Source organism: Callospermophilus lateralis, unplaced genomic scaffold, assembly GCF_048772815.1.
Source record: "Callospermophilus lateralis isolate mCalLat2 unplaced genomic scaffold, mCalLat2.hap1 Scaffold_45, whole genome shotgun sequence".
NCBI lineage: Eukaryota > Metazoa > Chordata > Mammalia > Rodentia > Sciuridae > Callospermophilus > Callospermophilus lateralis.
Genome location: NW_027514398.1, coordinates 11667727 through 11692663, shown reverse-complemented (window position 1 = coordinate 11692663; position 24937 = coordinate 11667727). Strand labels below are relative to the sequence as shown.

The following is a 24937-nucleotide window of genomic DNA, read 5'->3' as shown; positions in this document are numbered from 1 at the left end:
ACAGAGGCATTATAATCTACTCAAATCAGTATTTACTGCTAATTCCTCACTATGTTTCTATATCATCTGTTTATTACTGAGGATCCTTCTCTTGAATTATTTCAGAGGTCTGTTGGGGATCCATCCCATGACCTCCCGGTGGGGGATGATCACAATAGTTAATCAGAATTGACTTTAGTGGTTCAGAATCAAAATCTGAGTTTTTGAGTGGCAGGTTTTCTTTTCTTGCTAGATTATTAGAGGTCTGAGTTCTGAAAGAAGGAACAATGTAATATGATGGCAAGGGCTAGCTATAACTATATACCAACTGATATGGTAGAAGTTTAATATTTTGGGGGATGATGAGATCACCAGCCACCTTATCTCTCCTTCCTTAAGAGGAATTATGAATGAGGGGTTTGTATAGTATAGAATCTGCCATGTAGGCTTGTGTTTCTGTCCCTGTAGTGATCCATCGTTGTCTTTAGTATCTCACACAGTTGGCAATGATGATAGCTTATAAATCATTTTTTTTTTCTTTTGGGGCAGGTTTTTTTCCTCTGGCAGAAGTATTAGAAAGTTATGAAATAGTAAATTCATCACTTTTTTTCTGGATGTGTAGCAAAGCACAAAGACAGTGAACTTCTTATGTATTGGACTATTTTGCTTCGATGTACTTACATGGTCCTATAAGAGTGGAATGACCCATATTTACACAAGCATCTAGTCCAAGTTTATCAAGACTTCTTACACATGAAGAAGAAAATACAGAATTCATTTTCCACTCACTTAAATATTTATTGAGAAACTTCTGTATGCCAAACAATTGTTCCAGAATTACAGCAATGAGCAAAATAGAAAAACAAGTTCCTGCCTTTACAGCCAATTCCAGTGGAAGCAGATAATAAACCAGTAAATAAGCCAAAAGCTGTTAAAGGCTTATAGTAAAAAAAAAAAGCTTGGAAATGGGATAGAAAATTTTGGAGTCAGGGAGGAAGGCATTGAAAGGTGACATGTGAGAAATAATCAGAAGGAAATGAGGGAGGGAAACATTAAGCTATCAGAAGGAAGAATGTTCTAGGTATAGGAACAACCAGGGTAGCCATCCCAGGAAATCTCCAGGCACCATGAAAGGCAGCAAAAAGGCCAGTGTGACTGGAGTGAGCTATTCTGTCCTTGCAGATGGTCAGAGACATCTAGGAACCAGGACATCAATTAAAAAGACTTAGATTTTTCTGTGCCAATTGGGAAAATACTAGAAGGTTTTGAACAAAACATCCTAAAGTGACTTACACACTTTAACAGGATCCTTTTTTTTCTGCTATGTTGAGAAAAGACAGTAGGCATGCATCGTAGAAGCAGAGCCCTGTTACAGTGTTGTCAATGATTCAGACTCTATGGTAGAAGTCAAGCTGATGCTTGGTGTCTTTTAAGGGAGGAGCCAACAGGGTAGACTTGTTATGGATGATGAGAGAGGAGATGACAGCAAATAGAAAAATGACTTGCTCTTTGCTGAGATAAAGACCATGAGAAGTACAGAGTTTGGGGTAGAAGGAAGAAAAGGAATGACTGCTAAGATTTCAGGTTTAAACGTGCTAAGTTGAAGTGGAGACCAAAACAGGTCATCAGATGGAGTAGACATGAGTTTACAATCATCAGCATGTATATAAAACTTAAAGGTAACAAATCATCAAGAAAGTGTGAGTATAGATATTAACAAGAATATGGCCAGAGTTCTGGTGACACCAATGTTGGTCAGAAGATGAAAAGTAATGCACCAAAAAAGCAGAGCAGCCAGAGTATGGATCTGTTGAGAGTGAGAAATGTGGTGTTCTGGGTAAGAAAAAGCACTACAGAAGGGAGGTCATGTGTGTTTATTGCTGCTAACAGGTCCAAAAAAAAAAAAAAGTTCTGAGAAATGACCACTGATTTATTTGTGGTCAAGGTCATTGGTGATTTTGATAGGGAAAGTGTTAATGGGTCAAGGGTTGGTAAAAGTTTAATTGGGAAACTCAAGTGGGAAAAGAGAAATTGCAGAAATAAAGTATGAACAATTCTAAGTTTTGTTATAAGTGAAAGAGCAAAGATGGTGTGGCAGTTGGCCAGGAGGCATCAATCTGCCTGAGGAGGCAGGATAGTCCTAGGTTCTGCAGACATTCACCTGCCAGGAATGTGAGCAGTAGCCATTTGTAGTCTGTGACCTCAAGGACCTTATCTTGGGTAAATATAAATTCTTGAAACATTTTCCACTGATACACTGGTGCTAATAAGAGATAGATTAACCAAGCCAGCTATTAGTGTACCAGTATTCTTCCCCTTTTTAACCCTTGCTTTAAATTCTATAATTTCTCTGATTCTTCTGTAAAAGTTAGTTTTCAACTGTATTTCTCAAAAGCCTTTTACATTTCAATTTGTTATTTTCATATTTGTCCCCTGTCCTAGTCTAAGTTAATTGAGGAGGGCCATATTTTATTTTTCCTTACATTTTACCTTACTTCTGCAGAGATTTTCTTTTGTTCCATAACTATTTTTTGAATAAATTACTATTGTGTTTCATTTTGGTAGATGATGGATTTGTTGTTATAAGATGTGTGTCTTTGCAATTTCTAAATATAGGGAATGGAAGGGATATTAAAACCAGCTTTACAAATAATTTATCACAAATGATGATGATCAGTGTTGTCATAAAGAACTGGTAAGATGTCATAAAATATTTTGTAAAATATGCATGATTAAAAGTATATGCATTTTTAAAGGAAAAAAAATAAAATGATGATGTAAGAAATACACCTAATGTTTATGAAAATAAACAGAAGAATACTCAAAGAAAAATAAATAAATAAAGGATTGTGTTTGATGGTTTTGTTTTTTACAGAGGCCCTGTGAAGCAGGCATAGTGAGAACAGGCTCACTGCAGCTCAGTAGCTCCTCCATCTGGGGACTTCATCTTTGAGGAGAACAAAGTGAAAAGCACCTTCCCCACCCTCCAAAGCAGTCCAGTGTTCAAGTGATGGAAATGGCCGAGTGACTGGTAATGTTTCTTTTCCCATTAACACTATCATTTGTATTATGTTCTGCTTAATACAAACAGAAATGATATATGTTTGTCTTTTTATTAAATAATGACATTTAGGATTTATAAATAGTCCCTGATTATTCTCACTTGACTGCTTTCTATGAATCTGCAACACAAAATAAAATGACAAAATTATATGGCTTCATTATCCTAAAATGAGCAGATTGTAATTTGTAAACTTATTTAGAAAACATTGCCACTCCAGGATTGACTTATATAGTAAGAGGAATGAATCTAAGTGGAATTTTGTCATTTCACAGTTGGGTAGTAAAATGACTTTTAGCAAGGTCAAGGCTCAATTCTTTCTGGATTGTATTAAAAAAGCTACAGTGAAGCTGTAAAGGTGCTTTATGTATGAGGCTTGTTTATAAGTTGTGTTGTTCCTTTTAGCCCTGCAGTTAGTAGATGGGATTCCTCCAGACAGTGCTTTGGAAACAAGCTCCCCTGAGGGGCCATCCAGCCCAGGTATGACACCTTGATTCTACTCTGTGTCAGTATTGAAAAAGAATTTCCATGACAGTTGAGGAATGGATTTAATTAGAATGCTCTTTGAAAGAGATCAGATTCTTTGACCTCATTTCCCAAATTTTTTTTGTGAAATGAATTCTCCTTCCCTTACTCCCCACAAGAGAAGAGATTAGAGTCTGAAACTGGCACAAGATCAACATTTCAGTTCTGGAATTATACCTGCAGAACTTTCCCTGTTTGGTCTCTTGTTTTTCCTTATTCAATGTTAGGTCGACATTTGTTAACCTCCTTCCCAAGAGTACTGACACATCATAGTTAGAAACATTTAGTATGTTTGGGGGAAAAAACTTACATTAAAATATAAGCATAGTTTCTTTAAACAATGCTTCTAGGTATGAATTCAATGACCAGGTATCCTACTGTCATGGTAAAAATTTGTTACCCTGAAAATACTTTCTATTATATAACTTGCATTATCAGTTCTCCTCAAATAAGTAAAATTCTAGTAAAAATAGAATGATTCAATCTAATACCATTTCCAATATTTTCAATAATAGCTACTTAGTGGCCCTTATAAAAAGATGTACAATAAAATTTCTCACCTTTAGCGTTTGTTAGACATAAATGAATACAATAGATTGGAAATGTGATACAGAAACAGAATATTATATACTAGTACCTTATCATGGGGATAATTTGTTAAGTACGAAAAATACTTATTATGACTAATTTTTAGCATTTGTTTTCACAAATTTGAAAAAGTCCAGGAGCACCTAAATTTTAAACTGAATCTTTAATCTTTATGATTTAGGAATTTGGAAATTTATATATATAAGAATTCTTTACTCCTGTGTTTATGATTTAAAATATTTCTATTATATAACTAATAATGATATTTTTCAGAATAATATCAATGATACCGTCTTATTCTACAAAGGAAATGTAATGAATAACATTAGCAAATGTATAGTGAAATTAGATTTTGAAGTACTGGAAAAAGATGTGCATGCTATTTGAACTCTGCTCAGTATCTGTTTCTCTCCCTTTGTTCTCTTTTCGTCCTCTTGTTTAATGCATGGATAATTGTGAGCTCAGAAATCTGATTTCTTCGAAAATGCTTTCTGGTCTCTGCTTGCCTTAACTTTGTTGTATAAGTGCCATTTCTACAGAATCTGCTTCTTTGGCAGAAGCCTACCTGGGCCCTGGGCTCCTCAGTCATGAACAGAGCACAGTTCCCAAACTGACAGATGAAGCCTCTCTCTCTGAGGGCCCTGGAATGCCTGAGGCAGCCATAGCATCATTGACATGTAGGTGTCAGGCCTTTCCTGATTGTGGCTTTGTTTTATGCAGATTAAGACATCATCCAGTATAGATTTGATTACTTGTGAAGCCTTTCTGTAAGAATGTTTCATAAAGAAATAGGAATTTCTTTTCACTTGAAATTTTATCCATGTTTAGAGTTTACAATAGTAAACTATATAAATGAATATGATGCAATGTAAGATTAATAAACTTAGGAATTCTGTAGAGTTTTACCTTCTATTTGACTTCTTACTTTTTTTGAGGGAACTTTGAAATGTTACTATTTTCAATGAAATTACTATATATAATATAGTTTAGATTCAGAATTGCCAAAAATGAGAAGGAATTAAAATGTCCCCACTCTGAAGAATGGGCAAATTGTAGTTCATCCATGTATTAGAATACAGTACTTCTACTTAATCATAAAAAGGAACAGCAATGAATCCACACAATATGGGTGAATCTAAAACGTATTATGTTAAGTCAGGAAGCCAGATATAAATGCCTAGATGTTATATTTTTATTTATGTGACACTTTTGCAAAGGTAAAACTATAGGGATAATGGTTGCCAGAGATCAGGAAGTGTGAAGAAGTTTAGGTGACTAATACAATTTTCTATGTCTTAATTGTGGTGGTAATTGTATTTACACAACTATATCAGTCCATCAAAATCCAAAGAACAGTGTGAATTTTACTGAATGGAAATTATTTTCCAAGGATGAAAGAAAAACAATTCTAGTAGCATCAACAATGCTGTGACACAGTAAATTTGAATGAATGAATACCATAAAAAAGGATTCTATTTGAATAGGATTAATTTAACACAATTATATTTTTGCAAAGGAATAGTATTTAACAGGCTATTTTGCCATTTTGATGATCCCCAGGACAAATATAATAGATATCTTAAAAGTCCTAGTTAAATTTTAAACTTTAATGACTTCATAAGCAAAATGCTACAGACTTACAAAAATGTCATTTGGAAGTTTAAGTAGCTACATTTCTTTTCCATATGTTAATTATTTTTTAATTTTAAGTAATTAAAAAATATTCTTTTCGGTCAGTATTTGCTATTTTTAAAGGGACTGAAAAAATAAGTTAAAATATTCAAATTATCTAAAATAAAAGAAACTTCAATCATTATACTTTCAATTGATTTTTAAACAATTTAAATAATTTTTTCATATTTATTCTTGAGAATTCTTAACAGTACTTTAAGATTTAGAACACCATGTTCTTTGAAAGTGAATACGCTGCCTTTAGAACTTTTAAACCTGAAATAAAATAGTTGTGATAGAATACTTGTGAAACTTATTCATTGCTCACAGCCCCTTCCCCATTTCTTTTTTTATTTTAGTTCTAGAATTTGGCACATACTAAATAAACTTGATTTTTTTTTCAAAGTGTGAACTTACCTTTGCTAATCAAACAGACTGAAAATTCTCTTGGGTGATTAGAAATTCTTAATATCATTCTAAGTGAAATAGGTCAGACTCAGATATTCTGAAGAGGGTTGTATGTTTTCTCTCACATATGGAAGTTAGAGGGGAAAAGGGATCTCATGCAAATGAAAGGGAGTAGAAGGAAGGGATGGAAAGGGAGGGAGGAGCTGAGGGCATGGAAAGTATTAGTAGTTGAAATCATTCAAAGCATGCTATGTCCATGAATGAACATACCACAATAAATACTGCCTTTACATATAAGTATAGTGTACTAATTAAAATAATAGTAATGGAAGGCAGATCATTAGAGAAGCCAATCAAGGAGAGGGAGGAGTGGAGGAAAAGGGCAGGTAGTAGGGAATGAGATTGATTAAATTATGTGCATAATGTGTAGGCACATGACATAATGAATCCCACAGTTATGAATAATTATCATGCATGGGTGGAAAATAATTATTGCCTTTTATAAGACTTTTAATAATAGGAATGCTTTTCAAGTGGATAAAAACATATAATTAAGTAAGCTGGTATGATGTTTACAACCATCAAATCATCCCAGAAAAATTCAAAAAAAAATTTGAAACATCTTACTCATGCCTTATACCTTAACTGAGACCAGTTTCTCAGTGAGGACCTTATACTTGGAAAAAAATTATGTATCTGAAATACTTGTGACAGCATGAGAAATGCAGGAATAATGATGGATAATTTGCTAAACATCACATCAGTTAATATAATTTTCAAAAGACCTGAATACATACTGAAGAGTCATGTATAAAACACTTATACATCTGAACCATCATGGGCTTTTATTTTTCTCAGTACACAGTTTTCAACTTATATAAATACACTCTTACTATGATATGATATTATAGACATATAATATTGCACAAGGCATCATAATGGCTATTGCACATGTGATGATAAAGCAACATTTGCCAAAATATGTACACATAAAAATTCACTGAAATTCTTAAATATTTCTTAGTACTCTAATTTAATTGGGACATTTTTTATTGTTAATTTAAAGTACCCCATATTTGTTTGTTTTTGAAACAGGGTCTTGCTATATTGCCCAGACTGACCTTGAAGTCCTAGACTCACATAGTCCTCCTGCCTCATCGTCCTGAGGTGCTGGAACTACAGTCATGTAATACTGCTTGAGACAGGGGATGGAACCCAGGGCCTCAAGCATGCTAGGCAAGCTTTTAACTAAACTGTATATCCAGGCACAATGCCTGTTTCTTAAGAAGCACAATGAATATACTTTTCTGTCTCCACATTAAGAGATAAAATTATATTTTTAAGTAATTTAAACGTCAAATACCTTAAAATTTTTATTAAATTTTGTGAATGTGCTGATCACTATAATCCAATGCTGTAACATATTTCCCTCCTTTTGAAGTAAAACTTGACTTGGATGTTTTATTTTATTTAAGAAAATTCCAGGACCTTAGTGTTTGGTTTAAATTTATTTTCACAGCTCATCTTGACCATAACTATGAACATCAACTGCTAAGTATGTCTCCAACTTTATCATAGTACCACTGAAGTAATGATAAAACATATTTTTATACAATAAGAAGTTAACCACAACTGTTGAAAACTGATAACTACATGCATTAGTATATGATATTTAAGATATTATAAGTGGAACAAAAGCTAGGTTGAAACATTGGGTATAATACACTTCTATTAATATTAAATAAACCAACAGAAAAGGAAATGTGAATATGGGTGTCTGCTTATGTGTGCATGTTATGCTTTCTGACAATAGACAGGAAAAAAGTGTTGGAGGAAGTTGCCTCTGAGAACCAAAGTGGATGGTATTAAAAATTATCAGTGCTTAATACTTGTTTCCAGATTAAAGACATATTAAGCATTTAGATCACTTAACCCTGGTTGCACAGTAGAATCACCTGAGGAATCTTAAACATTCTTGCCCCCCCCCCTTTTGAGATTTTTATTTAATAGCTGTGGAGTAGGATATGAGCTTGAGTATTTTCAAAAGGAGTTCAGATAATTTTCAAGTTCTGATAACTACTGAGTCAAACTTCATGTGCAAAAATCTCATGCTTGTTTAATTTGAATTTAAAATAAACTTGTATTTAAGTTACATTGATTTTTACAGCATGGATATAAAATTATTTTAAAAAACATACTCTTAAGTGAAATATTTAACTTGACATTTATAATACTAAATGATCTTCTACGAATAAAACCTAGAGTGACACAATATAATGCATGCATATAATCCTAAATAAATTGTATTTATTTAATCCTAAATAATAAATACGATTTATTTAGGATTATATACATGTGAGACAATCTTGTTATATATTAACATGATTATTCTCCATGAGAAAAACATTTCACTACTAATTTTGAACCTGATTTAAGGACTTCAGCTAATTATTAAATATTCCTTCCTTGCTAGGATTACATAGGGTAAATGAAACAAATTAATATTCAGGATTATATATGCATTTCTTTGTAGCTGGAATTAGCTCTGATTATAGTCTGGAAGAAATAGAAGAAAAGGAAGAACTGAGTGAAGGGCCTAAAGATGAGTTGGAAAATATTTCTTTGAAGTCACCAGACATTCCTTTTACATCTACTGATATAACAAATACACTGAAAAATGATTCTGACTCAGCCCTTGGCATCAATAGCAGAGAGTCCTCTCAAAACTCCAAGGAAGAAAACCAAAAAACTAGAAACACAGATGGACCATAGGTAGTCTGAATGCCAGAGTGTTGTTGGCAGTTTGTTTAGTTAGTACTATTCTTCTAAAATGTAGATTGGATATTTTAAATACAAATAGAGTCAGTTCCTTTTGTTTAGATTCTACCACTCTTACCATCATCATCATAAAAAATGTTTATTAATAGCATATCTATTTGTATATAATTGTGTTCAAAATCTATCAAATTTACTAGTTCAATATCCCTGTGTCATATAAGCCATAATTTGCATGACTCAAAAATCAGAGTTTTTGTGTATTTTGCCTATTACTTATTTGACTTAAATGCAACATTTAATTTTTAATTTTTATCAAATGCTCACTGGCATATGAAAACGAGTCTCTATTAGAGTATAAGTTCAAATCCCCAGTATTATTTTTACAGTCAACTTTATGATGCAGAAAGGCATTTTCCATATTATCCTAGGTATCTAAAGCTATAGTGAATTCACATATATTATGTTTGAGATGCAACACCATCAATAAAGATGAAATTAGCCAAATAAAATAAATCATCTTCATCAGAGGTTTAACATAATTTGCATGGGATTGTCTCCAAATTAAACCATTCTGTCACTAGAAAAAAAAATCAATGAGGTCAATTCAAGTACGATTTATATAATTGACTTTGCTAGATGCAAGACAAAAATGTTTAATTAAATTTCCTTTTTCATTAAAAGACAAATAACCAAAAATATCAAAATAAAGACACTATTTTGGTAATGAGTCCATTTTCCCAAGCTTTTTATATCTTTCTGTGTAATCGGACCACTATATGAAAAAAAAAAAAATTTATTAGGTTTCACAGAAACATTTCCTCTCAGTTGTAATTTTTTCTTTGCTTTTAAATTTTCAGTATTTGGCAGAAAGAGATGATTATTTCAGTCCATCTGTCTTTGGAAATTAATGCCTGTTTTCTTATTGTATGAGTTTGAATAGTATACACATATACAATATCATATCTTCCAGAGGGTCACACAGTACTGTGTATGATACAAGCAATGAAGATATGATAGCCCGCAGTGTAAGAAATTTGAAGTCCGATTTGGGCCCAAGCGAAGAGAATGGTGGGTTTTATAAACACTGACAGCTTATTTACACATTGGTAGACAATGATGTGCCAAGGACTATCCTTAACACATATCAACTCATTTAATCTTATATATTGAGTCCTTTAATAGCCACCTCATTTATAGGCTATTATGGATAGCCTATAAATGGATAGCCTATAAAGGCTACTGAAGATTGAATCACAAAGATATTAATTCCCACAACCAATAACTGATGGACCTAGAGTTTAACTCAGTCAGTATTACTCCAAAGTATGCTCTTACCTCTCCAATGCATTACATTGATGATGTTGTTAAGTCTTAGGGATTGTCGAACTTCAACCTTAGATCTTAAAAGCAATGTCCTCTATGCATCTACTTCTGTTCTGTTTTTCTGTTTTCCTTCTAATTCTGTAGCACAGTTCTATTTTACATCATACTCAAGTTGCTATATTTTGGATGAAACTCATGTGCCTGATTTTCAAGGTTCAAACCATCTAATTATCTAATCTTATTTATACTTTTCCCAATTCTCATTCCCATCTCAAGACAGTTTCTTCCTTTTTTCTATGATGTAGTTCCCTCCATTCTATCATTTGGTCTATGCTCATCCCATTTTTGCAGAAAAATCAATTTCCCATCGAAATCCTACCACTTTGTTAATTTTGTTACATGATTCCTAGAAGCCATGCAGTTTTGTATTCCTGACTCCTCAATTGAATTGGATCATCTTGTAAGAGAAATTGATCTTGCACAATGATATATTTCACGGGAATAAGAAGAAAGTGATTTATGAATGCTGATAGCCCAACCTATGTTAACATAAAAAAAAACAGTAAATATTCGTAAAAAACATAATACTATAGTATTCATATTTGTATAAGAAGTCATAGTCCTAATGCTATCTGTATATCTATGTCAGTTTCATTTTTTTGGTATGTATATGTTAACTTGAATGTGTATGCTGCTGATTGACTTTACTTCAAATGTACAGTCCCATTCTGAGACACATGGAGAATGTCATTTCTCCATGTGTAAATCATTTCCTATTCTTTATATCTTGATAATTTTTTCCCTTCATATACTGTGATGGCAGTAGCATTCCTATTGAGAAATCATGATTTAAAAGCTTCTTCTTTCTTAGAAAAAATGATTTAGCATATTATTTTCAAAGATTTTTTTTTAGAGAGAGAGAGAATTTTTTATATTTATTTTTAGTTTTCAGCAGACACAACATCTTTGTTTGTGGTGCGGAGGATCGAACCCGGGCCACACACATGCTAGGCAAGCGTGCTACTGCTTGAGCCACATTCCCAGCCCATTTTCAAAGATTTTGACATCAAGTTAGTGCTGGGGTCACAGTACGTTTACGTAATATTTATTTTGATTTGCACACACTTTGCAATGACCTTTTGTCAACTTTAGGTGATTTTAAAAATAAATAATTAATTATCCCCAAAGTGGTTTTATTCTCTTTTCACCTACAGTATACACTTATTTAAACCATCCTTTGGTCCGATTGTAGATGTTTACATTAATTTTGAGTAGAGAAAAGACATTGCAGTATAGAAGCTACGTTCTCATTCTATTGGCCACCCTTGGAAAATAACTTGGCCATTCACAGACCAAGTAAGACTCTTGTCAGATATGTATGAGGAGGAATTAGCTAATAAATTCAGTGGTGATTCTAAGCTTCCAGGCCTGAAAATCACTGGGAATAATTGTGAAATGTTGATGAAAAATTTAGAGCTAAATTCAATGATTCAGTAGGTCTAACCCACTGAAAATATAAAAAACAAATTTGGAATATAAAACTAATAAATTAATGTTTGTTAAGGAGGATTTAATTTAATTTATATTTTTACATTGATTTACTTCCTCTTGGAAAATATTTCTATTTTTGAAACTGGATAATATCCAGTTTCAAAATATAGTCAGTGGAAAATAAGAAACAGCAAGAAAGAAGAAAATATATTTAGGCTCATTTACTTTTTTAAAATTTTTATTCTTTTTAGTTATACATAGCAGAATCTATTTTTGTATATTTTTATAATCATGGATTATACCTTATTATAATTAGTATCCCAGTTTTGTGGACATAAACAATGTTGAGATTGTGATGTATTCATATATGTATATAGGAAAGTTATGTCAGATTCATTCTACTGTCTTTCCTATTCCTAACTATCTTCCCTGCCTTTCATTCCCCTTTATCTAATCTAATGAACTTCTATTGTTCTCCTCCCCTCCTCTTTTTGTAGATTAGCATCCACATATAAGAGAGAACATTTGACCTTTGGTTTTTGGGATTGGCTTATTTCACTTAGCTTGATAGTCTCCAGAGTCATTTATTTACTGGCAAATGTCATGAAAACTTTCTCTATGACTGAGTGATAATCCATTGTGTGTGTGTGTGTGTGTGTGTGTGTGTGTGTGTGTACATTATATATATATATATATTATATAATGTACACACACACACACACACACACACACACACACACACACACACCTACCCACCATAATTTCTTTATCCATTCAATTGTTGATGAACATCTAGGTTGGTTCCATAGCTTAGCTATTGTGAATTGAGCTGCTATAAATGTTGATGTGGCTGTGTCGTTGTAGTACACTGATTTTAGATCCTTTGGGTATATACTAAGGAGTGGGACAGCTGGGTCAAATGGTGGTTCCTTTCCAAATTTACTGAGGAATCTCCATTCTGCTTTCCAGAGTGGTTGTACTAATTTGTGGTTCTTTGAACAATGTATGAATATACCCTTTCCCCCACAATCTCATAACCAATCATTGTTACTTGTATTCTTGATAATTGCATTTAGGCTCATTTTCTGTTGCCAAAAAAATATGTCTTACATTCTTCTGTGCTCATAATAGTGTTCAGAATAGTGCTTTCCATATAAACATTAAATACTTAACCAAGTTAATTAAGAGCAGAATCAGAAATTTGCCTCTTCTTTGCTTCCTTATCTTACATATTCTTAATTTTTAAATCCCAAAAGTTTTCAGTTCTTGGTCATTGAGAAAGGAAGTCACTCAAATAGTGAACATAATGTGATAATCAGTTGAATTTTATTTGGGAAAATAAAAATAAATTCTATTTTAAAATGACATACTTGATATAGGAATCTGGTAATGCAAATATTAGCTGCTATGACCAAATAATAGTACATTTAAGCGATGTTTAAAAATGTGAATTTTTTTAAAATTACATAAAAATTTACCTGACATCATGACTTATTTTGTTTGGGTATAGCTTGCATGGTTTTGTTTGTTTGTTTTCAGAGAAACTATTTACTGTAGCTCCTCCAATTTTAGGGCTTGTATTTGATCTCATCCTCTTTTAGGTAAAAGTGGATGATGATAAAACTATAGAGAAATACTTGACATCTTTCATGAGTTGACTTTTGAGGCCTGCCACATATTAGTGCTATGCAAGCCATTCCCATATCTCAAAAGGGAGGTTACTGGTCATCATGCAGGAGAAACAATGCCTCAGAGCAGGTGCTTACTAGGTATGGATGCATGTTCATAATGCCTGCACCCTTCCAGATGCTATTCCAGTTCTCTGCCATCCTGTGGAGTAGAAGCTGTTGCTACTAATGCAGGGATTGGCAGGCAATTTGCATTTTCAGGTCATATGAACTAGAATTAGAGAAAAAGTCGACAGGATCTAAGAGGGAGACTGTCACAGATCTCTTGGGCTACAACTCTAGAAGAATAAGGATACTTTTTTCCCCACAGAGAAAAATTAAAACTAACATTTTTGTTTTTATAAGGTTGAAATCAATCATTTTATGACTAAAAACAAATTCCTCCAAAAGACTTTAGTAAGGACACCCAATGAACACAATCAATAGACTGTTTTTTGTTTTTAATTCTTCAATTTTTTTTTCTTTCTTTTCTTTTTTTTTTTTTTTTTTTTTGGTGATGCTGGGGATTGAACCCAAGCAAGGCCTTAGTGCATGCTAGACAAGTGCTCTACCTTTGAGCTATAACTCCAGTTCTTTACTTTCTTAAAGGTCATGTTTTCTGTCATTTGCCTTAATTAAAAATGATATTTACTGAGATTATTTTAATACTAGATATGAAATATAAATTTACATGAGGGGCTATTGAAAAAAGATTCTGGAGGGAAAAATACAATTTTTGAATTTATCAATTTCTTTCTTCATTAACAATGATGGAAAAATGAAATCTTTACTTATTTTTTGGAGCATAGATGCCTTCTCTATATTGCCTATTCTAGACAATATTCTATCTTAAAATATTACCTAAGTGATATATATGTACACATACATAGATGTGTGTGTATGTGTCTGTATAATTTACATATAATTATATCTATAATTTAGAATACTTATTTTCACACCTATAATCCAAGCCACTCAGCATCACAAGTTTGAGGGAAGCCTCAATAATTTACTAAGGCATTCTCAAAATTTAAAAATTTAACAAAGGGCTGGGGATGGACTCAGTGGTAGAGCACTTACCTGCAAGCTTGAGACCTTGGGTTCAATCCACAGTACTGTAAAACAAACCAACTCTTTTTTCACCTCTTTACGTGTCAGCAAAATGAAGCTGTGAGGGGTTATTATAATTTAACATGTGGCCACATTAGTTAAAGAGGTTCAAAACTCAGATTCTTTTGAGTGTACAGCCCTTACTGCTTTATGAATTTGTATAATTAGTGATATAAAGATTATCTGTAGCATTCAAACCAACTGATGATAGGTTGGATGAGGCAAACATTGTAAACTTGAGTTTTTCTATTTTTTCTCTCCATAGCTCAGAATGAAATCATTGTCCTTACAACAAATACAGAAGATACTATGAAAAATAGAGTGAGGAGAACAGAAATCAATGTAGAAGGGGAAGCAAAAAATAAGGACGCAGTCATGGAAATTGACAGACAGTCAAGCTATCAAGCACATAAAATTGTTATAACTTCCAAGGAAAATCATCTACCAGCACCATTAGTATCAGACCACAAACTGAATCAGCTTGGTGCAGAAAAGATGACAATGTATTCAGACAATCCCTTCCAGCATAAGTTCTGGGAATCACCAAGATCATAATTTGCCTGCTTTCAAAGTTGATGAAAGTGTGCAAACTTCAAATAACAAACCAACTCAACACCTATCTTTAAATCTACAAAATTCTGTAACTACCTCAATAGAATTGAGGATTCAGAGCACCCCAGTCATATATTCAGAAGACAGACTTGCCATAAAAGATCCAGCTTGTGCACAAGGCAATGATGATCCTTTGTCTCCTATAGATGGAATTGATAAATATTCAGCTGCTTTTTACCTAAAGAATCTGCCACTTTACAGACAAGACTATAATCCCAAACCAAAACCTTCAAATGAAATTGCAAGAGAGTATATACCCAAAATTGGAATGACTACTTATAAAATAGTACCTCCCAAATCCCTGGATATACTGAAGAACTGGGAATCAGAAACCATATGGTATAAAGATGATCAAAAGATACATGCTTCAGGGAATGTGAAGGAGGTGGCCCCGCAAAGACAAGACCTTGTTACTTCTGAAGGCCAGGGGAGCTACCACTAGATTCTAAACCAAAGCCTAACTTGAGAACAGAGCAACAGTTGCACAGGGCTGTGAGCTCACCCGATGGTGCTGTGACTGATTCTCTGAAACCTCCCAGAATGACTAGAGACACTGGCACAGCTCCTTTTGTGCCATATTTGGAAGAAATAAACAATATTTTGGAATTGAAATTTAAATCTTGGATTTCAAATCCCCAGGCCTAACCAAGATCTTTTTTCTTGCAGATGCAGAAGAGAGTATCAGGTCAGTACGTGACATCTGCAGATGCCAAGAATGTCCATACTGTCCCTAATCATTCCCCCAAGGAACTAACCAAAAAAAAAAAAAAAAAAAGAGATGGAAAGGGACACACTGCCTCCTTCAGAACAGACACTTTCTCCCTTAAGTAAAACTACTCAAATTAAAAAGATGGAAGATGACATCATCAACCAGAAACCTGCTGAAACCTCTCCTCCTCCTATAGCTCCCAAGGCTATGCTTCTTCCCGCTAGTCAGGTAGCAGCAGTAAACCTGGATATTTTGAAAACTTTTGGTGCCCCAAGACCATATTCAAGTTCTGCTCCTTTGCCATTTGCCCTTGCTGTTGTGAAGAGGTCACAGTCTTTCAGTAAGGCATGGCCCGAGGCACCCAGTGTGATTGCATCCACCCAACCTCCAGCTCACACAGAGGATGGGAAGACTTACTGTGTACACAGGTGTGCAGACACCCCACAAATTGATATGATGGATAAGGTAAATGTTACCTTTTAAAAAAATAAGTATTCGGATTATTATGGAACCTAGTTAAAATAGTGGATAACAAGCATGTTGGTATGTTTGTGCATTATTGAACTCTGAATTCTTATTAATAGGATACCATGCTACTATAGGGAAGAAAGTAATACATAAATATCATTATTTACTCTGTATAATTCACATAACTTGATTAGATATTACTATAAGGTTGTCATTATATAATTGTATTATTAGTAATGATATTAAATTTCTTCATTCATAGGCTTTGTTAATTTACTAGTTTAGAGTTTGAACTATTTTCTTTGCTAATTCATTTTTAGTTTTTCTGGATGTCCTGGCTTACTTCATTTTCTCTTAAAGTTTTATAGTACTATATAATGCAATATAAATAGTGTTGGTTATATGAAACAGCAGTATCAAAGACTAGATAAAGTAACACAACACCTGGGCTGTGCCTTTTCCATTATATTCATTCAACCTCACAGCTGACCATACATTTTTGCATGTAACTAATTCAAATTGAAATCAGTTCTAAAGTGTAACCTTCTTAATTCCCCATTTTGTTAAGGTCACTTTTTTTCAGTTATACATGTGTTGACTAAAATATCATCTAACTATTGTCTAGCCTTAACAACTTACCAAAAAAATGTGTCATTGAGATGATGCTTAGTCAACTAAATAGTGTTTTTTGCCAGGTTCAGACTGTATAGGCAATGAGGGTATGAAATTCATAGTGTGACTCATGATAATCTGCATGTGAGTTTTAAGAAATGTTTTGTGTACTTTTACCCTGATGGTGTTTAAAGAATAATTTCATATTTCTGTGATGGTTCCAGAAGTATTTTACACTACTTTTTCAAACATTCTTAGAGTAGGAGAACATTAACCATACTGCCAAGTGAATATTTTCCAGTAATTTTAAAGCAATATTTATAGTGGGAAATATTTACATTTATTATTTGTTAAAGCATCAGGAAGTGATGCATGATATAGACTTTAATTCTTGAGTTGGGAATAAAACCTGCATTTTTTCCATAAACTGGAATACCATTCCTAAACAATGGAACTTTAATTTAGATAATGCATTTTTTGAGTCATTGTCCAAACCATGTTTAACTCATTATTTTTTATGGCAGTTGGAAAAAGACATGTTTAAGATTACTTGATTTGCCAGTTAATTCTGATACTGAATATTCCTTCCTAAGAAGTTTAAGATTTTGATTCTTCAGTTTAGAAGTTACTAATGTTTATTTTTATCCTCATGGGAAAAATAAAACAGCCAACCAAAGTCCCCATGACTTCCTGAAACACAAAATAAATATTTACATGTAGTAATTAATACTCCTTTATTAAAAGATACTTTAGATTTAACCACTATGAAATTGTCAATATTTGACTGTGCTTTCAAAAATATTCATTTTCCAACCTGTATGTTGAAACCATGAACATGGATTATTTTTAATTTTGTAGAATTTTCTGATTATTAGTTTGGCTCTTCTAGTCAACTTCATGTATTGGAAATACCATTATTATTTGACTTCACACAGTAAACTGTATCCTTGAAAGAGAGAGACCATTTTTCTTCCTTAGCTTCCTCTGTTCAAGGGAAGGGAAGGTAAAGTAATGCCATTGTCTTCTAGTTGAGCTTTGGAAGCAAAGAGAATTTATTGGGTGGAGAAACAGCCATATCTAAATCACCGATTGGGCAAATGGTAATTCTTAAAGAACTATTGGTGATAAAAAACGTTTTACAAAATTGAACTATTCTTCCCTTGGAATTCATATAAATATCGTGCATTTATTTTTGTAGCAAAATAACTCTGCACATAATGAACAAAATTCTCAACACCAACTCCAGCTGACTGCCCATCATTCACCCTTAAGAGACAAAGTTCTTTAACATTCCAAATCCGACACAGTTTACTGACTGCAATCCATTCTGGAGAGGCTGCTGCCAAATTGAAAAGGGTAAGTTTTCTTTATCAGATGGGTGACAGTGAGTTTATTTTCAATATTGTCAAACTAATACTTGAGGGAAACTTTTTTCTAGCATTTAAATCCTAATTGAGAGGATGCCAGAAGTTTACTCTTTTATGTTAGGGGTCATTTTTGAATTATAAACTGAAGGAGTCCAGAGTTTTATAAATAGTTTAAAATGTTGGCTCTATTTTCCACAACATGAGCCAGGTGCAGAACATGACTTTTGGTTCATTATTGTATAATTATATATAATTGTATATAGTTGACAGTGCTCTGATATCTTATTTTAAGAAATTATGTTAGCATATTAAGATTCTTTAGAAGACTGCTTCCTGTTCCAGAAAAGGTAGACTTCCGGTGATGGGAACCACCAAGTTTCCAGACATAGCTTCTCCAAAATAACTGTCATAGGTGGAGTTAGAAGAGTTATATAGCTTTAATCAAAAGAGTAAGAGAGCCTGGCATGGTGGCACATGCCTGAAATCTCAATAACTTTGGAGGCTGAGGCAGGAGGATTCTGAGTTCAAAGCCAGCCTCAGCAATAGCAAGGTGCTAAGCAACTCAGACCCTGTCTCTAAATAAAATACAAAATAGGGTTAGGGATGCAGTTCAGTGGTCAAGTGCCCCTGAGTTCAATCCCTACCAAATAAATAAGAGAATTGGGGTGTGCTGGCTCATACCATGATCCCAGATACTTGGAAGGCTGAGGTAGGAGCATTTCAAGTTTGAGCCTGGGCAACTTAGTGAGACTCTGTCTCAAAATTTAAAAAAGGCCTGGAGATGTGGTTCAGTGGTAGGCCACCCCAGTAGCACCACCACCAAAAAAAAAAAAAAAAAATTAGAGAATGTAGATGAGAACTAATACAGAAACCACAGTCTTCACAATGCCCTGCCATAGTTTTCTAGTTCTTCTTCATGGAGGTGTAGAAAGCAGGAGAGAGGAGGGTGTATCTTTCTTCAGGGTAAATGCTAAATGAGTATCCCAAGGAAATTTTTGCGGGTGAGTTTCTTCACTCTATACCCTTCATGCCCTGAAAGAGTACATGGTGAACTTTGAGCAGAAGCTGCACTAAGACTTCTCAGAGTCAATCATCTCTGCATTCCTACTGCTTGATTCCCCAGTAGTCATCGTCTTAGAAATACCTCAAAACTGAAGACAGAAGGAAAGTCTTCGGGATTCCACTGACTCCCTAGGTATTTGATTTTGTGAATTCCTTTTCTAAACATTTTATAAACTATTTAGAGAAGAGTTAAGAGACTTGTTGAGCAAAAATGGAGCTCAACAAAAATTAAATCTGCAAAGGAACAGGATTGCTACAAAAACTGAAAAAAACAGAGAGGCAACTTGGATGTCTCAAGAACTTCAGCAATTGCCATACTCAGCTGCTCTAGCCAGTTTTCTCAATGTATTTGAGTGACAGATGTTCTTCTCCCAGAAGACATGGTGCTCATATCTGGGCAAATATGGAAACTTTCAAGAGTGAAGAAAACAAATAATTCAGGGGGATTAGTGTTGAATTTTATAGCTTTTTTTTTTGGCTGGGGGGAGCTGCATTTAGGTGCCAAGCAGCATAGAAATTTGGTATAGCTTTAAATATTGAAATTGGCATTTCACAGATCATGACAAATTTACACTTAAAGGGGGAAATATTCTCATGTTAATAACTGTACAGTCTTATTTTTGAAAAATTTTCTATTTCTCATCTGATAAATTAAAGATGAGTTTCAAACCAGTCACTGTACAGCTATAGTTTTCTCAATTCAATAAATCTGACAAGCGATTTCAAGCACATGAGTTCCAAGTACCAAATATTTTACTAGATACTGGGAATGTAAAAATGAATAAAATGAAGCCTCTATCTTCTGCACGTTCACAGCCTAGGCCTGAAAAACAGTGTCACATCAGCACCCAGGAGAACCAGTAACCACACAGAAATTGACTGCAGTGCTACTGCACTTAGTTGGTGAATACATTAATCAGTTCCAATGAACTAATTTTAAATACTGTGCATTAAGTTGGAAATGCCTTTTAAGCCAACAGAATCGTACAGCAGGCAGCTGTGTTTTTGGTGTGTTACTGGCCCTGAGTTGGCAGTGCTTTCACACAGAAAACCCTCATTACTTCCAGAATGAGCTGGATGTGGATCAACACAGAAAGGAGACTGAAATGATGATCCTATAATTGTATCCTATTTAAAACTCATTACATCAGATTGTATTGAGTTTAAAATTTCATCTCTTGGACTAGGTGGTTATTGATAGCTCTGTCTGTAGAGTGGGGTCTCCTAAATTTTTTAGTGAATATTTCATACATTAACCCATTTTATTTTACAAAAAAATGGACATAAGATCTAATACTGTTTTCAGTATCCAAAATCGAGGACAAGCATTTTTATTTTTAGTCATATAATTCTGAAAATTGCATTTTTGTGTGCCAGGACTTACATATAAGTGTGTTCATGTAGTATCATATGCAGTAACTCTAAATAAGTATAACTGTAATGTCCAAATATAATAGAAAATATAACAATGCATTCAACACATATATGATCATATAGCAATACAATGAATGAAATAGAGTCAAACATGACATTATAAGAGGAGCACACACAAAAATTTATCCATGAGATATTTAGCAGTATTCAAAACTTGTATATTGGTGATGCATGCATAGGTGTGGTCCTCTTTAGAAATGAATTGGGGCTTGGGATGTATCTCAGTGTTAGAGAACATGCTTGCCATGAGCAAGACCCTACATTCAATCGGCAGCACCAAAAATAAATAAGTAATTTTAAAAATTAAAGCAAGGTAGTAATTATAAAAATCATGGCTATGGTTCCCTCAAGAGGAAAAGAGGAGGAGTTGTTGAGGGCTTATAGAATAGGCATTCAATATAATGGGGAACCTAAAAACTATCAAGATAAATACTACTTGATGAAATACAAATTAATATATGAAATTATATGAAATACAAATATATATGAAATACAAATTAATGCAAAAATACATGATAAGATATCCCATTTTTAAAGTCAGGTCAGTAGGGGGCTGGCAGTGTTCTTTCATTTGACCTGTGTGGTAAGTTGTTCTCATTTGCCTTCATTGAACTGTATGTCTACATTCACTGCACTTTTCCGACTTGTATTTCAAAAAACTGCAAAAAGTAGTGAAAATGGACACAGGCTCTTCATTTCTTGTAATACTTGCTTTACATCCGTGTTTTTGTCATGTAATGAAGATTTCTCCTAGTTTCTTTTAAATTCTGACATTTAAAATTATAACAACAATGATATTGCCAAATAAAATCTCCAATGATTTTTGACAGTAGGTTTAGATCGCTCATCAGAAAGTTGGCTCTGTGCTTGCCTCTATTTTGGCACCCAAATGTTCAATTTAACTCCAGGTATCAACCTGCTTTATGGCTCTCTTTCTTACCTGAATAATTAACCTGTGAATGGTTGGTTCACATTAGAACAATTAGTTAGTTGATTGCTGTAGTGTAAATGGGGTTTTTAACATGCCATGTTTTTTTCACGTTTTGGAGGGTTTTTCCACACCTTGCCTCCATTCAACCGTGTAATCACAGAGATCAGTCCTGTTTTCATACACAGCATTAATCTAGTTCAGTATTTCACAAATTGGGTTTCATGTTGAGATTTATATATGAACAATAAAGTTATTTACAGAGAATAAGATTAATGTTGGCCTCTATTGACACAAGAACTTCTTTGGATGCTTTTTATACTGGAGGGTGCCTAAATTGACTAAAAAGCAGGTCATTACACTGTTACAAAGAGAATATATCTTTATAAAAATAAAGTCTGAAAATAAACTGATGAATAATGCTTCACCTTTGATAATAAATATTTCCTCAAACTGAAAATTTTAAATTTGGGTAGGTAGAAGCCTGGGCAGGGGGGTCGGTAAAAAACTGGGGAAGTCACCCAGAATCTGACTGGCATGTTTTATTTGTTTAACTGGCCTGTTTTTGTTTATATTTCCTTGGTTTGATTTGAACAAAAGATTTCAGGTTGATAGCTCTGTCTACAGTAAGAAATACTTACTAAGTCCTACACTGTGCCAGGCACTTGAAAAATTAATATAATATGGTAACCAAATAGATAAGATCTTTGCCTCCTAGAATTTATAGAATAGTTCTTTAAGGATGTTCTCTCATATTTAAAAGTTTATTAAACAAAATTTTAAATATCAAAGCAAATGGCTCTTTTCTTTCACAGTAACCACTCTTGATAGATTGCTAACCTTCCAGACCACTTTTATAATATATAAACACATTTAGCTTACCAAAATGGAATCTTTCATAAGAAGACATTTTTGAAGCTTCCCATCTTATTACATATAGATCTATCCTATTGTTTTTTTAAGCCTACGTAGTATTAACCTCTATGAATATAACAGAACCTATTTGCTAATTATTTGATAACCATTAACTTGGATTTATACATGGTGCTGCAGTGAGCATGTTTTACTTATAAGCATTTAGCTCCATTAGTATGTCTTTTTAAGTATATTAAACAATTTTTTTTCTCACAAAGAACTATGAGTACTCTAATTTTGGCATGAATTACAAAAACTAATTCTACACATGGAGACTTTGTGGACAAAGTTACACAGTAAAATGTCATTACCTGTCTATTGTCTGTACTTGGAGAGGAATCCCATATGAACACTGAAGATGGTGCAGATGAGTTCCCTCTTCTAGCAGCAGCATTTCTTCTTCTTTTTTCCCCCCAGGCAGGTAGTATCAACCACTCTGCTTCATCTTGGATTTACAAGAAATTTCATTACTGAAAGTTATTAAATCTTAGTTTAGTACAGGAAGAAATGAAATACAAGGGAACCAAATACAAACTAAATTTACAAATTTCCTTTTCCTTTTCACCAGCTTACTTTTTTGGTCAAATCTGCAAGCATTGTTGACTTCAGCTCTTATGAGATAATGATAGCATTTGATTATGAAGCCAAATTAGCCAAATTATAGTCTAGATAAACTGGTTTTTAAAGACATTTTTAAGTGGGTTATGAACTCCCATTTTTATCCCAAATACAGATTGCAGAATCACATCGGTTCATAACCCACTTGAATCTAATGCATGAAATATGATATGTCAAGAGCTTTGTAATGTTTTGAACAACCAATTAAAAAAAACATTTTCATTTTATGTTCAAAATAGTCAAGTTCCACAATTCAGGATCCACATTATTTTTCCTTACATTCTTTTAAATTGTAATTTTGAGATATTTAGAAAATTCTTTAGTGTTTTTATTCACTAACGGTTAGCAAATGGACTTTCAAAAGAATTTCAAAACTTAGGAGTTTATTTACTAAAAAGAAATCCCAAAGTCTCCACAATTGTTATGCACAAGAGTCATAGATTTGACCTTTCTTAGCCCTATAGATGAAAAGTGCTTTTTAAAACCATTTATTGTTGTTTTAAATAAATAAGAATAAGAGGTCACTGAGAATGAAACATCAAGATATAAAATATATATAAAAATTGTAAAATCATTCCTTTGTTAAATTTACTTTACTTGGTTGCATTTTCCAAAGCACTCTTGGGGAGCCAGAATTAATCTAGCTAAAAATGCTCTTTAACAGCTTGGCCCACAGTCTGTTTGTGCTCTTGTCCTTTATGTTGATTTGGTAATTTTATAAAGCTGAAGATGTGTTAATGGATTATTTAACTTGTTTTTTGTAGAAATAACAACTCTCTGGTTTTTCATTTCATGGTGAAGTGAACATTTATCCTTGATTATTTGTAATTTATTGAAATAATAAATGCTGAATATTAACACTTACAATTAAAAAGAAGTTATAATATGCTAATTGTTGAAAATTTGAGAGCTGTCCCATTTTAAATTGATGGATGCAAAGTATGTTTCTTCCTCTTAGGTTACTGTTCCACCAAATACGATATCTGTGAATGGGAGGCCGGTACTCAGCCATTCCATGTCCTCTGATGCCCAGGAGGGCCATTAAGTGTGGCCCCGCCACAGTGAACTTCACTGCTTCCACGTCACAGACCAGCTTCCTACCAACAGAGAACGGTGGCAAATATATATTCAGATGTACACTAATATAATACCTATTAAATTGTAAGAATTTGTGCTTTGGCTTTTCATGTCAAAAGAAGAATTATTAGAATTTATAATTTATAATTATTGTTTTGGTGTTTTTTTTTTCTTAAGAGCTAAATATGCTGCTTTAGAACTTTCAAACAAGGTGTAAATGACTTTCATTTTTTTTTCAAATGAGAAATAAGCACCCTTTATTGGTATCTGTTACTAACACATTCTTTATTGCTTTTGTTTACTGAGACAAATATAAATTAAGATTTATAGACATATTTGTATGACACATGAGTAGGAAAACAGATCTGATATTTGTTGCATCAGTGTTAGTTTAACTGGAAACATTTATAAGTTATATGAAAGACTATTTTGTTCAGAAAGGATGATCTAGAAAACTAGTGGTATCAAATATATTCTGTTCAATTATTTTCATTTGAGGAATCACATTATGCAAGACATGTGTATTTTATGTAA

At 33.3% G+C, this 24937-nt stretch overlaps 1 pseudogene; it reads left to right on the top strand.

The window, feature by feature from the left end:
• Positions 1 to 24436, top strand: part of LOC143388967 (cordon-bleu protein-like 1) — a 50189-nt pseudogene extending 25753 nt beyond the window's left edge.
• Positions 24437 to 24937: the final 501 nt, after the last annotated feature.